Below are 23,148 nucleotides of genomic sequence, written 5' to 3'. Positions count from 1 at the left end.
GAAACAGATTTCTTCTCCGAAGAATCTTTTGTGGAAGTCTGAGACAAAAAACCAATTATGCCATCAACAGGTGGTGCATCAGGAGACTTTGATGTTGTCAGATCCAAAGATGGTGTCAGAGCATTAGGAAACATCTCATACAACATGCCAGATTGTGAATAGACCAAGTCTAGATACTGGTCATGGGCGATAGCTTTCTCTTCAGTAACACATCCACCCATAGCCATATCCTTATCAATCTTGCTTACGAATGATTTTGTGAACCATTCAGTCAACAACTCATCAAAATTCTCAAATTTGATGAGGTGACGTTGACGTCTCCTTTCATGGATATGATCGAAAATGTGGGTCATGGTGTCCTTCTTAAGGGATGTGATCAAATGAGTGCTAGTTTCATATCGAACCGACAATTAGAAGTGGGTGAGGAAGAACATAGCCAGAGATTCGAAGTCAACATAGGTACCTTGAGGTAACTCAATATACCATGTTGCAGCAGCACCTGTGAGGGTTCTATGAAAGAGGTGAAGACAGATCGAATCGTCAACATAGGAATTGGAGGAGCACCATAGGTGATATGTCATCACATGGGCTTGCGGGTCCTCCTTAGCCTTTCCTTCGAATTTGGGGAAATCACTTGGAATTTTAGTTGGAACTGGAGGCCAGTAAGGTGAATGAAGAATGGGATCATTCGTGAGCCTCGAGACATCGGGTAGCTCCAACATATCCAAGAAAGGCAATTATGTGTTAAATGACATATAGGGCCTTTGAGGAGACCCAAACTGTGGATTCCATCCTTACTGATAAGGATTTTCCCCCACAATGGAGGATTTTGTCCATATAGGACATGATTTTGTCCCTACTGAGGGTTACCTTGACCATAAGGTGCATTTGGTCTAGGGTAAGTTTGATATTGACCCACCATAGTCTATTGATAAGCATTGTATGCAGCATATGGGTTATAAGGTTGTTGAACCTATTGACCCTGGACAAAAGGAGATTGACCCTGCTACTGTAGGGGTTGACCTTGGGCTTGCAAAGGTTGACCTTGTTGATACACATATAAATATTGTTGCTGCAAAGGTTCACCTTGTTGCTACAAAGGATGACTTTGCTGCTGTAAAGGTTGACCTTGCTGTTGCAAAGGTTGGCCTTGCGATGACAAAGGTTGAGTAGACTGCTGAACAAACTAGGTTTGTGGCTGCAAAGGATGCTACGACTTCGACAAAGATTTCCCTTGCTGCTGTAACAGTTTCCCTTGTTGCTACAATGCTTGCCCTTGCTGATGCAAAGATTACCCTTGCTGTTGCGAAGGTTTCCCTTGTTGCTACAAAGGTTGTCCTTGTTGCTGCAAGGGTAGCTAGATAGTTCCTTGGGATATACCCTACAGGTATTGATAATTCCCAAATTGAATCTAACCATATCCACTAAGAATAACGGATTGACCAGGCTGTACATAAGCTCCAACTCGAGGAATGCAAGACGAATTAACCAAGGCTTACAAACCATATCGGAGATAAGCCTGTTGGAGTGGAATCTGAGCCATATAAGGTTGTTGATATTGGATGTTACCTGACCCAGATGGACCAGTAGGGTTAGGAACACCACCATAATAAGGTTGATTAATTCCAACCATGTGAGTTTATAACCCACTCACATTGGCTTCACCTAACATAAGAGGAGTATTCAGATCTTGCCCCCTAGGTGGTGGCACATTCTGTCCGCTTGATGGAGGGTAGAAGAACTAACAGAAACTTGACCTGAAATAGTAGGTTGTACCAGAAGGGTCAGTTGAAAAGACAAGACAGGCTGTGATGGAATTGCGGGTTGGATAGGAACTGAGGTGACACCACTTTGTATAGAAGTACGAGAGGTCATGTTTGGAATGAATGAACCGGATGTAGGCATAGCATTGGAAGACCAAATGGAGTTTGGTACAATGATGAAGAACTAGGAGTACTTGAAACTAACTGAGCTAAGGTGGTATAACCATGTGGAAACATGGGTCCACTAGTTTCAGGAAAGATGAGAGACGAGACTCTTCATGTATAAGGAAATACTTCTGGAGGAAATTCATATCCTTGCTCATCATCGACATGAGGAGTATGGCTAGCGAAAATTTCCAAATGACTAAGAGAAGAGGTTAGGATTTCACCTTCTGACTCCATAGATGGAAAAAAATGGTGACAAGGAACCCGAGATGTACGAGGAGATAACTCCAAAGGAATACCAAGCCGATTGTAAGGACTGTATGGACGCTGAGGAGATATCACAATAGAATCAAATAACGTTTTTGATGAATAAACAACAAGCCTCTGTGGACTCTCAGGGGTTTGAATAGGATTATTAGAGGTATCAGGTACAGATTCTTGTGGTGACCGTGAATCTGATGGAGGTGGAAGAGAAGAAAAAGGTTGGATACTTGGAATAATCCCAAGTTCAAAACCTTGATCTTCAAGTGACTGAGGAAGCTCTGGATGAACTCCTTGGGAGGACCCTTCAGTATTAGACAATGAAGGGGAACTATGAGATGAACTCAATGGTTCAGCCATGATGACCTCCTTTGGAAAGAAAAAAGGGAAAGGAAATTTGTTTAGGGCTTTTAACAATCTTGAAATTAATAGGGAATTACTCAATATTGGTCCAAGAAGAAACTGCTTGGGTTAGACATGTTTATCACGGGCAGTTATTTTCCGAAACAAAAAAAAATATTTTTCATATTTTAAGAGTCAAGAGAAGGATCAAAAGGTGACTCTAGTCACTTTCGATGGTTTAGCAAGTTTGAAAGGACAAGTTGCTTGATGATATTTTTAAATTTAAAGAGTCAGAAAATATCGAAATGAATACTCAGGTAAATCTAGGTAAAATAAGTACCAAGTAATCGTGAACTGCAATATACACCTCAGCAAATAAAATTACCAGGGACTTGATGTACGTGCAAGTAATCTCCCTGAATGCTGTGTTCAGTGTATTACGTTTACAAGGCGATAGACTCGGCTTCGTATGGATAAAGGTTTGCAACCTATGGGGGTATCCCTCTATATATGCGATAGTACGGGAATACAAGTCTGTGCTAGCACTGTCTAATGCCGAAGCGAATGACAATTGCTAAGTTTTATAGACGTCAGAACACATCTCTAGCCTAGACCACTAAGTATGAACGCTAATGTTTCAAATGCTCTTTATATTAATTGATATATTTTAAATTTGATCTTTGAAATTATGTTTCAATTTCAAGGCCTTAACGATGTTACCTACTCCTAAAATGCAACTAGATGATGAAATGAAATCCTTCAATTCGATGAAAGTTATCTATGTAGGGAAGAAGATCACTCAAATCATGCATCAAACCAAATGAAAAAGTGCATCCATGAAAATATCCAAATGCTAAATGCAAAATATGAAATCTAATCTTTCACATGATAATCAAATGTAATGCCAAAACAAACCTTAAAGAAAAACTACTTTAAGATATAATGATGATTTTTCTCTTTTTCACTTAAATGAAATCAACGTAATCTAGTGCAAAAGTAAAAGAGAATGCAAGAAAGCCAACAAATATGAAAATCTCTTTCACATTAATGATTTGAATGCAACCCAAAATGCTTCAAAAACTATGAAAAGATAAACGCTTTCACTTTCACTTTTTGAAACACAAAACTCAAAGCAAACACTTCCTTTCAATTCAAATGAGACAATCAATTTGTAATCTATTGTTTTTCAAATGGAGCTTGAGTGACTTTCATAGTATCTACTAATGAAAACAACTTAAGACACAAGAACCAAAAGTGATTTGAAAAAGATGTTCGAACACACGAAAGAATCTTTAACTCAGGTAATTGATCTCTGATGAGAAGACTAACGAGCGGATGAAGGATGACCTAAAAGACCTAGAAACCCTAAAAGGCTAATCAAACTTCAAGCATACTCAAATCAAGTTAAGAGGCAATTGTAATTAGACAATAAGAGAGTCAACTAATATCACACTGGTAAATCACTGGGAGAAGGCAAAAAGAACTTAAAACAAGAAGACAAACCCTAAATTTCTTTAACTTCTACAATCATCACACCTGTTAAGAGAAAAGCAATGATCATCGCTACTGTATTCAACAAACCCGTGATATCATTATGACTGTCAGGGATAAAAACGTGATGGGCGAGAAAAGCAAAGAAAAACACAAAATCTTCAAGAACAACTCAAATCAACAACCTTCAAGCATCTACCAGAAAGTGAGACTGACTAAATACAAGCAATGGAGTCTAAAAATGAATGGTTGATCAAACTTGTCAAAAGACAAGGTAAAGAAAAGGAAGGAAAGGATCATAGGCTCCCCAGTGGAGTCACCATTTTGTTGACAAGGTTAATTCTCTCTCCGGACAAAGACGATCCCTCTAGCCCAATGAGCGGATCTAAACTGAAGTGACAATCAACTAGACATCTTCCTATGCTATAATTGAAAAGTAGAACGAAAGAGATGACCTGTCTCATTTTGATGCTATTCCAATTTCCTTTGTTCATGGCCTCGAACTGCTTGTGTCACAGACTTTTTCCTGCTTCTCTCAGCATTTATGTACTTGCAAAAATGATCAAGATACAACAAAGCATGCCAAAACCAGTAGAAAATCCAATAACAACCTACTTAACTAATTAAGGAATGTCAAGCTAAATAATACATGAACATATATATTTTGGGAAGATGGACCGACAATTGTATATTATTAAGAAATAAAGGGAAGCTTACAACCAAAATCTTGATCTTGAAAGGCTATCCTTGAGTGGTAATCCATGTCCAAGCCAAGAACTCTCCAAGCACTCCTTCTCCAAGTCTAATGAATAGCCTCTAGGCACACACTTAGCATAAGGGTGCAAATAGACATAGAGCAACCATTTGGGAATGGGAGAAGAATAATTTACAGGCTGGGAGAGGGAGTTAGGACTTCCCAAAGATAGGATTAGGCCCTTATCTCAAGGAGGTAGCTCATGAGGATAAGATAAAGAGGCCAAGATGAGAGTATTTGACCTCATATATTCAAAACAACCTCCATCTTGTCGCTCTAGAAGCTTCTAGATCACGAAGCTTCTCATACTCTTTGGGAAAATTAACTTTTTGGGATCATTACGGTCATGAAAGGGAATAGAGCGATGCCATCACTGGTCAAACACAATGTAATAGGCAACCATCACTGTATTAAGCCTCATAAGAGCGATGACTCTCATTTCAGGGTTTTAAGATCTATTTCTTTAAAAAAAGCTCAAGAAATTTTCCAAACAAAGTCTTAGGAGGGATTTGAGTTGTATACATGGATGAGTATGTTGTATAATAGTCATGTTTCAGGCACTTCAGAGTATGTCACAAGGAAGTGAAGGAGGCGTGACAAAATACTGTGTAACAAGAGATATTATTGTAGCAGCTACAGTTTAAGATCAAAGTTTATATTCTTGATGCATTTGTGTTGCATGGGTTTTATTAGAGAGTTATTTTTTGTGACTTTAGTATATGAGTTTTGTACGAATGTATGAGTTTTTTTATGGTTGAGTGAGTAGATCAGATTTTCATTATGTGCTACTTCAGGTTTTGGTTTTGTTGAGCAGATTTTGGATGCAATTGTGTTGCAAAGTTTTATATGTATATTAGTGATTGTGTTGCAGGTGTTTGAGTCAATTGATGAGCAGAGATTGATGTTGTGAGTCAAGTATGAAAATGGATGAAATGAGGCTCACAATTGTTTATATGCAGTGATCATGGACCCATTCTAAATAATTCTAAAACATGGTCCACAAAGGAGCTTAAAGTTTAGGGCCTTAAGTGGGCGAGTGATGGCTTTCCAAGTAAGAAGTGGATTACATTATCATGGTGTAGTAGCATCCTTCAGTTAGTGTCGTGAGAACTTGGGAGTTGTGGATTCCATCTAGTGGTTTCTGGATAGTCCAGTGGTGGTTGGGTGAGAATTATTAGGAGTGGTGGCTTCTAGTAGGCGTTGGTTTGGAAAGTTGAGGAAGTGGTGGTTTTGTGTTGGTGGTAGCCTACAAAGTTCATAGAAGTTGTTGTCTGGAGCAAGTAACGACTCACATGATTAGCAAGTTGTGGCTTGCGCACTGGTGGTGTTTAGTGAATCAGATGTAAAAGCATTTTTACATAATAGAAGAGACGACGATGAAGACTATCTTCCGATGGTGGTATTTACCCTTGTGTTTTCCACCTTAAATCTATTGTCCTTGTGTGATGTGATTTTTGATGGTTTTCATGGTTTTTTTTATTATTATTACATGTTTCTTATTATTTGTACATGCTACTAATATGATTACGTGTTGATATACTAATGTATTATTGGCTAATTTACACATGAATAAGTGATTGTGAAGAGAAATGGTAAAATTGGTAAAAATATATCAAAAGTCACACTATTGATTCAACCCCACTCTCGTAGTGCTCAAGGTTTCTAATAAGTGGTATCAGATTGGGGCTCTTGATTGTAGCGTAATCGCTGGAGAGTACATCTGGGTAGATTTGGTGAAAATTTTGCAATTTTTTTTAGAATGAATCATGCAGGAGTATATGCCCTCACTACTGTGACTTTCAAGGTATGGCGTGAAAGAATGAAAGCTAAATTATTATCTTTTTTTATTTTTTATCTAACATTTGGAGATTAATTTGTGAAGGATTTGGCGAGGATCCACTCTCATCTAAAGTAATGCAACAAAATGCTCAAGGAAGATGTATCATTTGTGAGAATATCCATAATGTAGACTTGGAGAAAATTGGAGTTCTCAAATATGCCATGGAGATTTGGGAGAGACTGCAAGTGTTATTTGGAGGTGATGATAACAACAATGGAGAAAAAGAAGAGTAAGAAGAAGAAAAAGAAGAAGGCTCATCAAAGGCAAGAACCTTAGCCAAAGAAGAACAGTCTCCCTAGTACGAATGGTCCAGCTGAAATATCAAAAAATGAAGCTTGAATAGAACCTAAACTGCTTTCATGCAACAAATTTGATGTTATAACCACAAATGGATTTTTTTAAAAGTTATGTTTCAAGTAGATGTCAGTATCACTGATTCAGCCAATGATATTGATGAATGTGATAAACTTATGCTTCCTCAAGAAGAATATGAGTTAGCTTTAGTGGCTATTGAAAAATTAACAGTTGAGGTTGGTAGACTAATAGTTGCATGCAAGGATGAAGAATTTGTTTTGCAGATTTGTGATGATAAGGAGGCCAAGCTCAAGGAGGAAATCATTAATTTGAGAACCTAGCTTCAATAAGCCAAAACAATTGAAGAGTTAGTGTATATTCAACATAAGGAGAAGGAGGGATTATCTGGAAAGTTAGAAGCATAAGTGGTCTCCATGTGGATGTAGCTGGAGGAAAAAGACAAGCAGCTGAAGGAAGTGAAGAGCACCATAGCCTTGGAAAATTTGCTTGAGAACCAAAGATCTCCATTTGATAGATTTGGCATCGATTTTCAAATGGGAGAGTACATTTCGCATGCAGGAAAAAACAACAAAGAAGAACAAAAACGATTTGTGTCAAACAATTTAGCAACAACAAGAAGAGTAGAAACCAAGGTAACAAGCAATAGATCCAACAACAACACAAAAGAAGACCACAAGTAGCGCCTACATTCAGAATATATTTTGCTCCAAGAGGGGATTGTGGATTTATTATATTATTGGTAAAAGATTAAAAAAATTAATAATAACATAAGGGATGTGCTCCAATCCAGTATGGAAGAAATGTTGTAATGTTATGTAAACATGAGCCGTTTTATGACTTTGAGACATCAAATAGTTTTTCCCATGGTATTATTCTCTAATGTAGCCTATTTAAAAACATAACATTAAAAAAGCATAAAATATAAATATAAATTATATATATGTACATACACAAATAAATTAATAAGTCTAACATTAACTTTGGATCTATCAAGTGTCGACAAAATCTAATCTCTAGCTACAAGCACTTCCTCAAATTTTGTACTCGAATAGAGGTTTGAACCTTAATAGATTTGATCTCTTTTAGTGAAGAGTTAAAATAAATTTAAAATGATTAATAATTAAATTAATGTAATATATATATATATATATTGTAAGCTAGGGTAGTACCTTCCTTTTCTATTTAATAAAACAAGTTGTACCAAATACAACATTCTGGTGGCCTCAACTTGCCCATATGGGAAACCAAGTCTGTTGGCCACCTAAGTTTGGTATATGCCATCCAATAACAAAATTTAATTAGTCTTTCTATCCATGCTATGTGAACAACACATCTAAAAACACTAAACATGTTACAAACTACCATACAAACGTCTGAAAAGAAAAGTTGGCCACAAAATAATCAGATAAGATAACTGTAGAGGACTAATCCTTTTGGTCTTCTTCATCGCAATCTGCGTTTACAGGTGCTGCCATCGAGTCATTTGGTGCGGGTGACAACTTCCTCAGCTGTTGCTGGATCTCTTCCAGCTTGTTGTCTTGCATTATCATGATGATCTGCAAGTTTTTCATTTCCTTTTTAATATTAGGCATGCCTTGTGCTATTGCTGCCACTTCACCTGCCACCTGCTCCAGGGCCTTAGCTAGTAAACGCTTTAAAACCTAGTACACATGCAAAGCTTGCCGATACAATGTCATTCGGCCTCTGGTATGCCTTGGGTCAGGGATAATATCTCCCCATTCCTCCATCTCAGGTTCCGATTCCTCTTCCATTACATTGTCTTCCATCTCTTGAATTAGCTGCTGGATATCCGCGTCCATCCCCTCTTTGTAGGCTCGAGCTGCTTCCTGGATTGTCGTCCTCATGGTTTTCCTTCCTCTCCTCTGACTAGCTGGTTCCGAGGTTGACGACTCGTTTCGGCTTGGCTGTCTCTGTCACCCTCTGCCTCCGCAACCCCTGCCTCTGCCTAGATGAGCCATTTTCTCCTTTATCGCCTCCTACTTGCAATTATCAACTACATAGGTTAGCTTTCGGGGTACTATAATCTTCCCGTCAGTCAGCATTTCCTTGTCACTTAGCTTTCCTGCCCCACTCCGACCACCCCCATTGTTCTGTAGCATCAGAGGTCTCTCTCCCCCTGGACAAAGGAGGGTGGCCAAGCTCTCTGTCATGCTTCCCTTCTCCTGGAAAGGGTCCTTGGAATTCTCGGGCTGACCCTCTGCCCCACTACTGCAATTCCCTGACATGCCTATGCTCTGATCCTCTCTCTTCCTCACCATGCAACCCTCTGACCCGTTCAGCCTCAACCCTTCTCCTGCAAATCCCATCTTACCCCTCTCTTCCACCTTACTATGCAGGGTCAGGTCCGAAGCAAACCCGCTCAAGCTCTGCCCCTCCCCATCACTTTGCTCCAATCCCCCCCCTACCACCATACTAAGCAAGCCAGAGTGAAATGCAGGAGGAGAGTCAAGGGGGACATACCCGTAATCACACTACCCTGCCGAAGATCCCAGTACCTGCGTTGCTCCGTTCTTCTTCTCCCTTCGCTGTATTTTAAGGAATGCTTCCCCCCTTACCACCCTCATGTAACTTCGCCCATCTGGCCCACGCACCATCCCACTACCGTCGCCGCTTCTTACCTCTTCTCCCCCCTCACTCCTTCCACTACGCTGCCTTGAAAATCCCGCAGGCATGCAGGACGCCACCATAGCCATTTGATATACGGTGAGGTCAGTAGGTGGCTGTCCTGGCCATCCACTCCCTTGCGCTGTCCACTTTTTCATACTGTCCCTCTTTATCACCCCGATTAGGGGTTATCTATATATATATATATATATATAATTTATTTTGTAAAATTTTAATTAAAGAAAATTTGGTCAATAATAAATATAGATATTTTAATGTTGTTGATACATTTGACTTATAAGTAGCTAAATGAACACTTTGGTTTGAGTGAGTGAATTTATCTCCAAGCATTTAAACATATAATACAATGGGCTAAATATCATACTTATTAATGCAAATTACCCAAAACCATTACTATTAATCTAACGATCTTTGAAATATATTAATTTAAATGTAATGATGAAAAATCATATAAATTTTGTAATTAGCAACAATATATTATATGCATAGTTTAATGATGTGATTTTTATAATAGATTTTTTGGATTAATTTTTTCTAAAATTTAAATAAAGATGTTTAAAATAAAAAAATAGTTATTATTTCTCTAAAAATATGATAATAAGAGTGGTTGAATTTTGTTTTTGATAATCCAAATGGATTTAGCACCATTCAAAAGCTAGAAACACCTAAAATCTTTAACTTTGAAAATTGTAACCTAAATTTTTTAAAATTTCCATAAAAGTTTATCAAATTTGTCCTGACCAAATTTAAAACCTCTCTAAACAATTTAATTAGAGAGTCTAATGTTTTTTTTAATATATTAAATTTACTTTTAAATTTAATATATTAAATTTACTTTCACATTTAAAAATATAATTTAAACAACATATATATAACATTTAAAATTTTAATTTAAACCAAAAAAAATACGATCTTACTATACAAATATTTAAAAATGTGTAATCTGAAGTGATTGAAATAATACTATTGAATTAAATATTTAAAAATGTGTAATCTGAAGTGATTGAAATAATACTATTGAATTCGTTTTTCAGATTAAAAGAAGAATTTTTTTTTTCAGTAAAAATCATTTGGCAAATAAAAAAATTAAAATTCTTCCGAGATCATACCATCCAGCGAAGGAATTCCCCACTTTTCCTTTCTAGACAATGCAGATAGAGATTTTTTTTCCTTATGAAAAAGTTATTACACCACTTCCGGCAATTCAGCTACAGTCAAAATGGAGGTGGACAGGTGGAGGGAATACTAACTCTGACAGAAGGGCTGTATGTTCACTGTGCTTCAGAAGCTGAGAATTGCTCAGACATGACACCCCGATTAAGATGGCCCCACCGGAATCACAGGAATGTCAATTGAGGACATTGTTGTAGAGAGAATACACTGCAATGCTTCATTCCTGCATGTATTCTCTGGCAACCACATCCAGATTTCTTCACTGCTCCATCAAGCGAAAATACCTGTGACGTCATTTTCGTTTATCCGTCGACCGAGTCATGCAAACTTCGGGGTATGTATGTCATCAATCTATACACTTTAATGCTACTGCAACCTATCCCTGCGGTCATTTCAAAATTTCAAATATTTTCAAAACGCTCAGCTGTATCTCCAGCGGTCACTTCAAAATTTCAAATATTTTCATAATACTGGCTAGCCAAAAGGCATATTGATTCTCTGTTCTGTTATGTTTTATGAATGAAGTTGTAAAGGATGGAATTTATTTTGTTCCAAAGTTTATGTGATAAAAATGGAAGAGAGGATTGTTTTTCTCAATGTTATAAATCATTTAAATAACATTACATTGGAAACATTAGTGATAAACGATTCGAGTGAAATTCGATTTAAACCGAATTATGTGAAACTAAAGTAGGACGCTTAAGAGGGATGGTTTTGACACCTAACACGTGGTTGGAATTAGAATCTCCAACACCCCCCTTAATTAAGTAAAATTTAATTAAGATACGTGGACTATGTCTGAGCTAGGGTTACAATTTATAAAATTGACTCTAAACTACATTTACTTTTCTTCTTCTATTCTTCTAGATTCTATAGCCTCTAAATTGTTTCAACGTTTCTCTTTGTTGTATCCTTCAATTCTTAGTTTCTTCATAGATCTTCCATTCTTCGAGGTTTTCTAAGCATATCTTGGACTTCTTCAAAAAATGACTTGTATGTGGGCGGTTGCCACATATTATCTTTGGTAGTTCTCTTTTCATCATCATTCTGTTGAAACATAAGACCATAATACAATTTCATCTCTTCAGGACTCCAATCCCTAAAAATTTCATTGATGTTCTCATCATCCAATATGTCTTCAACATGCATTTCTGCAGCTTCTATGCAAAATTTATCAATGCATGGTGTTGCAAGCCATGTTTGAAGGAAAAATAACTCTTCTTTGTAATCTTTCTGTGTACCCTACACACTGGAAATCGATAGTAGAAATAAAAATATTTACATAACCAAGTTGGTTTTGTTCTTCTGCTCTGTAATGAGAGCTTTCTCCTATTGCACTTTTTTCTTTGCCGCTTTTTTGTCTTTGTTTTTTCTTTGTGGGCTTCCCTGTTTGCCTCTGCCTTTATCTTTGTCTCTTCGACTTCTATACTAATTTGTTCTACTGCAGACAAGTTGTCTTCCACCGACTCAAGTGGGCTTTTCTCACTGAATAGCATCATGTCTATATGATGCTTTTGTTGCATCACCTGCAATCATTCATCGTTAGCTAGCAATTCTTCATCAAATTTTACATCATCAATATTAATTGTTGGATTCACTGTAGCATTGACTGCTCCAATGACAACTTCACTGCCATCAACAAGCTTTGTTGCTCGATTCACCAAAATTTTATTAGCAAGCTCTGTCGCTGGATTCACCAAATTTTTATGAGCAAGCTCTGTCCCTGGATATACCAATTCTTCATCCACTTGCAGTTGTGAATAGTGGGATTCAACAAACCTTTCATCTCGATGTAGATCTATTGCTATAGATCCATCTTCATCTTCAAGTGCAATGCCCCCCATTACACCAAAACTCCTTTCAATAGTATCCCAAGCTTCCTTGGTTGTTTTGGCATCTGAAATCAGGAGAAAAACACTGTCATCTACAGATTCTTTTATGCATGTCAATGCAAAGGCATCCTTTTGCCTTTTCACTTCTAATTCTTTCAAAAAAATCTTTATACATCTCTAACTGCTGACTTTTTTAGCCTCTTGACTTTTCCCATTTGTTAAATATTGATTCACTATGACTCAACAAACTAATTAAATTATAAACATAATAGTTTCTTTACTACTACAAAATAAAAAAGCTTATGATTTTTTTTAAAGACAATACTTTCTCAAAAAAATTTCACAAATCCTTACAATATTTCAATGCTGCCAACAATTTTAAACAACACTTGAATCCCATATAATAAGGTCCATACAATAGATTTTTTTTTTAATAAAAGAACTTTTTGAAAAACTTCGAAACTCATTAAACATGAGCCTTCAAACAAAATACCATGACATAAGAGGATGAAGACTTCTGAAATACGGTTTGTTGACTTTCTTAAAAACTCGAGGAGGCTGCTTTGAATTTTTTTAAACTTCGACGGCCATGCCTCTTCTTTTGGTAACGCTCCGTGGGACGAGGACAACCCAAGTTTGAGTGAGAACGTTGTAAGTTAATGAAACTAATTTCTGTTGGGTTAGTAACGCCTAACTCTTCTTCTGTTCTGGGCTGCCTTAATAACTTTACGGTTTGATTGCTGGACTGCGTTATTCTCCTGCAACGCAAAAAAATGCAGCACTTCCCACAATGCATATTTACGACTTTTTGTTGTCTTTTAATGACTTTGGAGCAACGGTTTATTTTTGCAGGAGGCCGCTTCTCACGGCTGCTTCATTTCACTCATTTCACTATGTTTTTTGTTTTTTTGTGAATACACAAATATGAAATGCTATTCTCAAAAAGTCTTATCCAACTTTGTATCATTTCTCTGTTATTATCAAATAGTCTTACACAAGCTAGTCTTATACCACCACAAAAATTGACTTAAATATTACAAATCACTTAAATAAGGTTCATTGAAAACATAAGTAACAAGTGCTGCATGCAGCCGGTAGTCTCTGCCAGGGTCTGCCACAACAACACAATACAAACGCTCTATGCAACATGTCTAAACTTTCTGTTTCGCTAAAAACCTGCCTTCATCGAACAAACTTGCTACCTTACCTTGCTACCTTACCTGAAAGATCTTGCTGTGTGCATGGCGTTGAAAGATCTTGCTGTCCGCATCACACAATCGCATAATTCATTTAATCGAATTTCAAAGGAAATACAATTTTCATATTAATTTAATGCGTTCATAGAAGGCTATCACAAAGACATCTTATTCCAGAACAGAGAAAACAATCGCATAATTCACTTGAATGTGTAATAAAACAACGCCCAGTGCGTTGGACAAGTTTAATTATTAAATACAAATTATATAATTTAATATTTCAAAATGAACATGGGTGTACTCTTCAAATGAAATAGAAAGAGTGATGAACTTTTATTTTTATATAAGTGTAATTATGGCGAATTAGATATATATTTTTTTATTTTGGAAATTTTATAAAATATTTGTGATATATAATTTTTTTGTTATTTTTTAATAAGTAGTTTTTATTTATGTAGACAAATATTTTAAATCTTTATATTGCAAATCTTAATAAATGTAGTTTAATAATCCAGATATTCCATATATTGTTGTATCAATTTAATATGTTATAGAAGTTGAATGTTTGGGGTATTGATCGTTTCATAAACTTAATCTTTTAAGCACTCATGTTTCAGATCTAAACCAACTTTGCTCATTCACATTACACTCACGCTTTCTAGGATAAAACAACTTCAGTGTGTAATTTGTTCTCTGGAGAATTTGGGAACTATTGATTCTGTCCTTGGAAGAGAGCGCGGAGAAACTATAGCTCTTTCCTGCGAGCTCTTTATTCAGAAACCCTGGAGACTGTGATGCAGAGAAGTTAACAGAATTAGATATTATGTGTATGCTATAGGCTTAAATGAAGACAACACCCTTTCTTTTTCAAGAGTTTTCAATAGACTTTTCGAATAAGTTACAAAATTAAAAAATCAATTCTGCATTATGAATATCAAATTCTTGTATTTTAGAATGAACAATGAATTCATTAACTTTTATTTTAGAATGAACAACGTATTTCAGAAAGTTTAGTGTCAATGAAAAATTAAATATTGAAATACAGATTCAAATAAAAATCTGAGATCTTGAAATACCAATACCAAAAATTGAAAAATTGTATAGTTTAATTATGCATACAGACTTGAAATACCAATACCATAAAATAATTTGAAATGTAAAAATTGTATGGTTACATTACAAAATTTGAATAGTTACATTACACCCAAATTTCAAGAAAAAATAAATATTGAATACAGATTAAAAACTGAAAATTGAAAATTTGAGAACTTGAAATACCAATACCAAAAATTGAATTTCAAGAAAAATTAAATATTGAATACAGATTCAAAAACTGAAAATTGAAAATTTGAGAACTTGAAATACCAATACCAAAAATTGAAAAATTGTATAGTTGGATTATGCTGAAAAATTGTATAGTTGGAAAATGGAAATTTGAAATACACACTTAAGATACCAAAATTTGAAAATCTAAACCATAAAAAATTTGAAAATTCGAACATCAAATACAGACTTGAAATAGAAAAATTGAAAACTTCAAATACAGACTTGAAATAGGAAATTGAGAACTTCAAATACAGACTTGAAGAACCAATTAGATATAATTGAAAAGAAAAAATTGAAAAAAGATTTCAAAATCGAAATATTTGCGGAGGATGTTTTTAATATTTTTCAAAAGAAGAAAATTAAAGGGAGGATCATTGATATTGATGACTCAATGAAGAAAAGAGAGAAAAAAAAATTGAAAAAAGATTTCAAAATTGAAATATTTGCGGAGGATGTTTTTAATATTTTTTCAAGAGAAGAAAATTAAAGGGAGGATCATTGATATTGATGACTCAATGAAGAAAAGTGAGAAAGTTGACAATGCGGGAGAAAAATAAATAAGCATGGAGAATAATTCAATCATCATGTTAGCCTTTATGAAATTAATACATTGTAACATCAGCAGGCTTAAGGAAAAGAATACAATGAATATTTTACAAATTTGTGTTAGCTTTTATGAAATTAATACATTGTAACATCATCAGTAGGCAGAAGGAAAAGAAGACCACAGATATTTTACAAATTTGCATTAGAGAGAAAAGGAACAAATTTGCATTAGAGAGAAAAGGAAGGGAACATTTATATTACAAAAAGATTATCTAAATTTATTTATAACTATCGTAAAGAAAATTGAAAAGAAAAAATATTTATAACGACCAGTCAAAGATTTTGACTGGCAATAAGGATTTGAAATTCCAGGTCTCGTCTATTCCTTTCCTATATGCTCACTAATCTTGATAGGTTATGTTCACGCGGTACATTTTTTTTTGATGTATAGCCAGAAGCAAACACTGCCCAAAAACCCAGCATCCACCTTTTGATGTTGTTCCGAGGTCTTAACGAGAGTCATTCGTAACTCGTGTTACATAGGCATTTCGTTATGTTTGTATTTTCTGATTGTAATTAAGATATTTTAATAGGTTTCAATTTTTCTAATGAAAAGATTTACACTTTACTTGGCAGTGAATAATCAAGAAAGAGAGATACGCGAAGTTGGATACTAGATATTCTATTAGTCTGATTCCGCTTTTTTGCTTCAAGGCATATATTGTATTATTGTATTTGAGTTCATTAAGCGTGTAGTAAAAAAAAAGAGAGAACCTGGTTTGATGGTGACCATGAAAGGAAACAAAATGAATTTGGAATTTGGTCGCTTATTAGTCCTTTATTAAGTAAAGGGAACACATCCAACTACCATATAAATGGTGGCATTAAATGAAATGAGACGACTCTTCCAAACAAGAAAACTACAATTTCATAGCGGCTTAAGTTACTCCCTTGTTTATTTAGTTACGTAGACACAATATCTATATTTTCTGGTCGTTGCGCACTTAAAAGCTGCTGCCCGTTGCGAAATAGCCTGTCCACACACCATTAGCACATGGATTAGATTCATCAGTCAGTATGGATTAGCCCGTTTTAAGAAGAAATATATATATATATATATATATTAGATTCATCAGTCAGTATGGATTAGCCCGTTTTAAGAAGAAACATATATATATATATATATATATATATATATATATATATATATATATATATATATATATATATAATTTACAGCAGCGAAGGTGGCAGACTAGATGTTGGATCAACATCAATAACAAATGACATCGTGAATAAATGAAAGAATGTGTTAGTCCACAGAATAATGACAGCAGCATCCTACATACAACTACAGGAATTAATTACTAGAGTTTAATATTAAATAGCGTTCATCAATCGATAGAAAGACTTACGAGAATGGCGCTGAACGTCGCAGCGGCAGGGAGGCTGGCGGACGTTGCAAGTTTCTGGAAGGTATGCGGCTCTCTCCTCCGCCTCCTCCTCTTCTCTTCCACACGATTCGCGGCGGCGGCGGCGCTGATTATGTGCAGCCTCAGAATCCATGAAGAGGTCCTCCATGGTTGAATCATACGATTGAGATTGATCGAGAACTTGCTGTATGGCTCGGCATCGGCGTTGTGGAGACATTCTTTCCAATTCCTTGCAACATCTCTCCGATGGTTGCTCTCTCCGTCTTTGCAAATAGTCGCGACATTGAGACAGTCGCCCCGGATCGCAGAACTATTGTTGTTGCAAGCCCTCTCCATACATCATGCCTTCACGTGAATCAACAGTTGGGGTGCCCCATTGAAGGAGGAAGAGAAGGGTTACGCCTAAGCTCACCCATTTAAGAGCCAGTCTCGTAGTGATCGGAGGGGAGAAGACGCCCATTACTTTTCTTTCTTCTTTACCTTGAAGGATAGACAGTTATATGGAGCGGCAGTGACAAGGTGGGAAGACGAAGTGGATCCTAATACTGTATTTATGGAGGCATGGATCCTAATAGAAGTTCAGAACAAAACAAAACGAAGAAGAGATCGAGAGTCGAGACAAACACATGTAGCGCATGCCAAATCTCACACTCCACGTCCCAACTGAAGCCAGAGAAAGATGGAACGCCTACCTCCGTTTCCAATCGCCACGTATTTCACCTGTATCCAAAGTTTGAAAACCCTCATGCGCATTTATTGAATGGTTGCAAACATTCTGGATTGGAAAAAAACTTTTAACCAAAGTTTGAAAAACCTCATGCTTGGAAACTTTGGATAAAGCTATTACACCGGATAATTCATTGTGGATAATTTTTCAAATGAAAAGTTTGGGTAAAAATATTACACCGGAATTTCATTTTAACATCGGGGCACGTGAAGCGTGCAATAAGACCTCCAATTCACAACTTTGGTTATAAATTTCTTACACCGATATTTGCAGAGATAAACTTTGGTTAAACTTTGATAGTGCACAAATTTTTTTGGTCAAAGGACCGGTTAATGTATGGTCAACGATCGATCGATCGCTATTAGTCCCAGGCAGGGACTAATAAATGAGTGGAGTGAAATTGAACTTAAATTGGACTAAATAAAATTGAACTAATACATTTAGAATTCCACAAATTTCACTAACGAACACATTATCAGGGTTGGACAATTATAGTTTAGAAACAGATACTCATAAGTTTAAGCTGGTCAATACTCCCATGAACAACATTGTGAACATTTCAGTCAATCGTTGGGTTGCAATAAGATTCATTGTTGACAAACCTGGTGAGTTTTGTTTCACAGTGTTCTAGGATTTTGAATTAGCCAATGATTTGTGTATATTAGGGGCATTTTTATGTCGATCGTTGATTCCCCAAAAATTTGGGAATTGGATGGACATGAGTAAGATTAATCGTCAAATTTCTAAATATTTGAGGAATCAACAATCAACTTAAACTCAGTGGCATATTAGTAATGGTAAATGTCTATAGCAAGAGGTTGGTTGATGCATTTCCACTTGGATGTGCACATAACATGGGGATTCGCCAGGGTTTTTGTAGTAAATAATGAACCTGACAAACTTTTGAGTATCGACGGGAGATCTTCCTCTGTGTTAAGTTCTCCTACATAGATAGGGATGATTTTCTACACCTTACAACCTAGAAGAGTTCGCCAAGAGTGGAGGTGTTTGTGGCATATGAATGTGTGCAGTTGAGGAGCATATGAGGATTGGCATAGTCAACAAGGCTTCGATCTAATCTAAAGCATTTCAACTGATGAGAAAATAATTGATATTTTGTAACTTCACTAAACATATGGGTAAGAATTTTTTAAATTCCATCTTTGTAAGGATTATTTATCTGTTCTCAGTTATTCATATTGTTTTGCAGAACAATTTATACAAAATAATGAAATAATAAAATATAAAGGAGAATGAAATGGTCGTTTCATATTGTTTCTCCAAAAAATTTATAAAGAAGAATGAAGTAATGAAATATAAAAGAGAATAAAATAACCTTAACAACCATGTAATTGAACTTACATTATTTAAGAAAAATAGGCTGAGGATATAAATAATTTGATTAAAAATATATGTTAAAAAGATTTTTCCTTTTTATAAGATGTGCAAAACCATGTCAGGGAACTTACATTATTTAAAAATAAAGGCGAGAGATAAACATAATTTGATTAAAAAATAACGTTAAAATTGAAATCTTTCTCTATCATTATGTGAATGAACTATATTTAAAATTGGATTAAATTATTATTATTATCTAATTTTAAAGTCACAACCAAATTAGACACTAAATTGGTGTATGAGACCCCCTTGTTTGAGAGACAAGGGATCAACTCCGATTTGACTACTAATTTGACTGCTAAGCCTATAAAGGCATACATACTCTATCCTCCTCTAGTTTTGAATGAGTGACCTCTTAGGAGGAAAGACATGCTCTTAACCATTAGGCCCACTCAAGCTCCTAAAATAATTTTATTTTAATCCAACATTAATTTTATGTAGTTTTATTCATTTCCTTTCTTCGAATTTAAAATTTAGTTTTCTTTTGTGGTTTTACGTAGTATTATAAATACATCAAGGATTATGAGGACATACCATAGCTATATCCTTCAACATTCTCTCTTAGCTAGGGAGGTATTCATAATGACTATCCAGATGTTTTCTGTATACAAGTTATTTCTAAAAAAAGGTAAATCTTATCTATGGCATCTTTATCTAGGTTAATTCCCTTAACCTACATTAGGTTCATTATCAATATGTGCCACAACCCAAGTTAGCTCTCCTAACCGATGGTACTTACTCAACTAGTCACCTTGATCCAGTGGATGCCTTACCTCATGGTACTCTGACTAGTTCAACATTTCCAACCCTCATTGTCAAACCCTAGGGAAATCCATGTCCAAAATCCAAAGGCATCTCTCTAGTCCATGACGCTAAAGAGGAACCCACTCCATGAGTTTCTGGGCCACAAATACCATTCCTTTCAAGAATGTTTGTCCCTCATGTTATCTCACCAAATTTTGGGTCATGCTCCTATTGTCACCAACATTCTAAGACATACCCCTATTGTCCACCCATGAATAGTCAAGGTCAAGTTCTTATTGATGCAAATAGTCCAAGCCATGGCCCTCTTGATGTCATATCAATGGTCCCTCTTAGTGATAAAGGAATTCTCCACTAGTCCAAGCTTGTCTTTGAAGTATACAAAATTCTCCCACGACATAGCCTTTGTGATAATGACATACACTAGAGCCTCATCAGTCCCTTTTGTACCATATCACGAATTTAGTATCACTTTATCTCAATATCCAACTCATATATCAAATATGCTATCTCTGCTTCAAATTTTCACAATATATTGCTTGTTCTTTCAACCTTGCCAACACTTCATTTTAGTTGTTGATCTCTTCTTGTTGTTCCTCTAGATCAATGTTTGATCCACTCTCACTATCAGCAAAGCTTTCATATTCTTCTTATGAGGAGGCTTGATTTGTTACTGCTATAAGTATGGAATAATTTGCATTATTCTCCTCCTCAACATCTAAGTGGTAGGGTCCTTCAACCTTCTCTAAGATCTGCAATTCTTCTCCAGCATACATACTTTGCAACCTGCCCAACATCTCTTTTGTAGTCTCACAATATTTTACATAAAAATTATCATATTTTGAAAGCCCACACAAAATGATCCCTTTAGCTATATCATTGAATTCATGTTTTACTCCATATTCTACTCAAAACAAAATATTTTCATTAAGAGACAACATATACATATCTAATTTCACCATTCAAATTGCATAATTACCTCCATGAAGAATTGAAACTCTTTGTTGATCCATTCCAGGAGTGCTGGCTTCCATCCAATGGTGGCTGAATAGTCCAAAGTTGGTTGGGTGAGACTTATTCAGTGTCATGGCTTCTAGTAGGTAGTGCTCTACAAAGTCGAGGGAGTGGTGGCTTCCAGCAAGCGGTGGCTTCCAAAATTCATACAAGTAGTGGGCTGGAGTGAGTAGCGACTCACATGATTGGAAATCCGTGGCTTGCAAATAGGTGGTGGCCATTGATCATATGTAAAAGAAGAATTCACGATTAATAGAAAGATGAAGATGAAGACTATTTATCGATGATGCTTTTCACCTTATATCTTGTGTGTCATGTGTTGATTGATGTGTTGTTGCTCATGGTTATTTGTTTATATGTTTTATATGATCTTATAATTTGATTATAATCAATTAATGCAAGATTCAGTAATTGTGTAGAGAAAAGGAAAAAATTGGTATAAGTTGATCATTGGGTAGAACACTGATTCACCCCTCCCAGTATTGTTCATCACTTCCAACAAGTAGGATGAGTGCCTCAAATTTCCAACAGAAGTGTACTTTCCTTTATTCTTTCTATTGAAGTCATGATTAGAGAAAATTTTAGGGGCTAATATTCGTGGGTGGGCTAATTTTCCATGTTTTTTCCAAAAGAAAGATTTGCAATTTTCATTTTTTTTTTAATTATTTGCCCAAATTTTATAGCATAAATTTATATTGTCTTAAAAATCGTCAAAAAATTATATATACTATATAAAATCATTAGAAATTTAAGTATCTTTACAAAAAATATCAACAAACATTTTAGAGTTTGCATATTAGGGACTAGTATGATTCGCTAAGTCATATAAACCTTAAGATAAATTTACATCTTTAAAATATCCCTAGTCGTGATTATGTCTCCTATTTTGCACCTTGCTATTTTTTCCTTCTGACTCGAAATTCCTTCAAATGCAAGTTGGGGTTCCTTCCCTAAACCCCTATCACTACTATGCTCTAAAATTTGACCCTCGCCTTCTTTAGAGACTAAGAGATCCTTTAGAAAACTAAAAGGGGGTGTCTGAGTAGAGTTCTCCTATGATCCAGATTCTCTCTACTACCAGAATTAACCAAGATCTTTTACTTATGTGATGTTAGCAGAATTGCATGTGAAAGAGTATGAAAAACCACATGGGCATACTTTAAATAAGAGGAAACACAACGACAACCATCAAATCAAATAACACACACAAGTAGATAACGACGTTCACCTAGTGTGGGTTACGTCTCCAGGCCGGATGTCAAGAGCGGGGAGGCCACTTATTATGTGTTGCAAGATGATAATGAGTACATGGTGTATTCTTTATCATTACAAGTATAAACTCCCTCAACTAGAGTGGCATGTCTCTCCACAAGACGTTCTCCTATAGGAACTCTCACTCATACAAGTTCTCCTCCAACATGACAACATAACAAATTCTCACATGAAGTGGCCTACAAATATCCTCCAACAAAATGGTAAATAATGATCTCAACATCAAATCATAATATCAGCAAAACAAAAGAAGACATAGCATCACTTCATCATATAACTCCACTTCCGGTGATGGCCTAAAAATGCATAGCGCTGCTGAAGAAATGGATTGCATTGTTAAATTTGCTGTGCGAAATCATGTCAAATGACTGTAAACTCGACCTCTTTCTGACACTGTCAATTTTGGGCACCTAAAAATCTCAAATATTCCCCAAATATTCCTTTATGAAGATGGGCAGAAAATCCTTGCTCAGATGAAAAATTTGATTAGGCCACTGCACTCCTTCAGAAAACTAAGTAAAATGAGTATAAAGATGATATGGTTCTACTATTATCAAAATCTAGCCCTTAGGGAGTATTTTCGATTCATCATGATTCCATAAGTATTTCTCACTGTAGGTTGATTGAATATATTCTTCTCAGATGAAAACTTTGATCTCACCACTGTGCTCCTTGCGAAATTATGAGAAAAATGAGTATAAAGTTGATATGAATCTGACACCTTTAAAAATTAGCCTCTAGGGAATCTCTAAGATTCCTCAATGATTTTGCATGGGAATATTCTATGAAATATTCAAAGGAATATTCTCCTAGAATATACTCTCCTCAAAATTTGTGCCAGCAGGGTTTTGCCTCTGTCCTAGTTCTGTTGCATGCGCAAGGTTCCAAGTGG

The 23,148-nt window shown here is 35.7% G+C and overlaps 1 pseudogene; it reads right to left on the bottom strand.

Annotated features, from left to right (window-relative positions):
• Positions 1-12,282: 12,282 nt before the first annotated feature.
• Positions 12,283-17,567, bottom strand: LOC149214071 (2S seed storage-like protein pseudogene; annotated as a pseudogene).
• Positions 17,568-23,148: the final 5,581 nt, after the last annotated feature.

The sequence above is a fragment of the Pinus tabuliformis genome, chromosome 1_1 (genome assembly GCF_031772625.1).
Source record: "Pinus tabuliformis cultivar Carrire ecotype Pingquan chromosome 1_1, CPIR1, whole genome shotgun sequence".
Classification (NCBI taxonomy): domain Eukaryota; kingdom Viridiplantae; phylum Streptophyta; class Pinopsida; order Pinales; family Pinaceae; genus Pinus; species Pinus tabuliformis.
The sequence above is the reverse complement of the archived record's forward strand: the minus strand, read 5'-3'. Positions and strand labels throughout refer to the sequence as shown.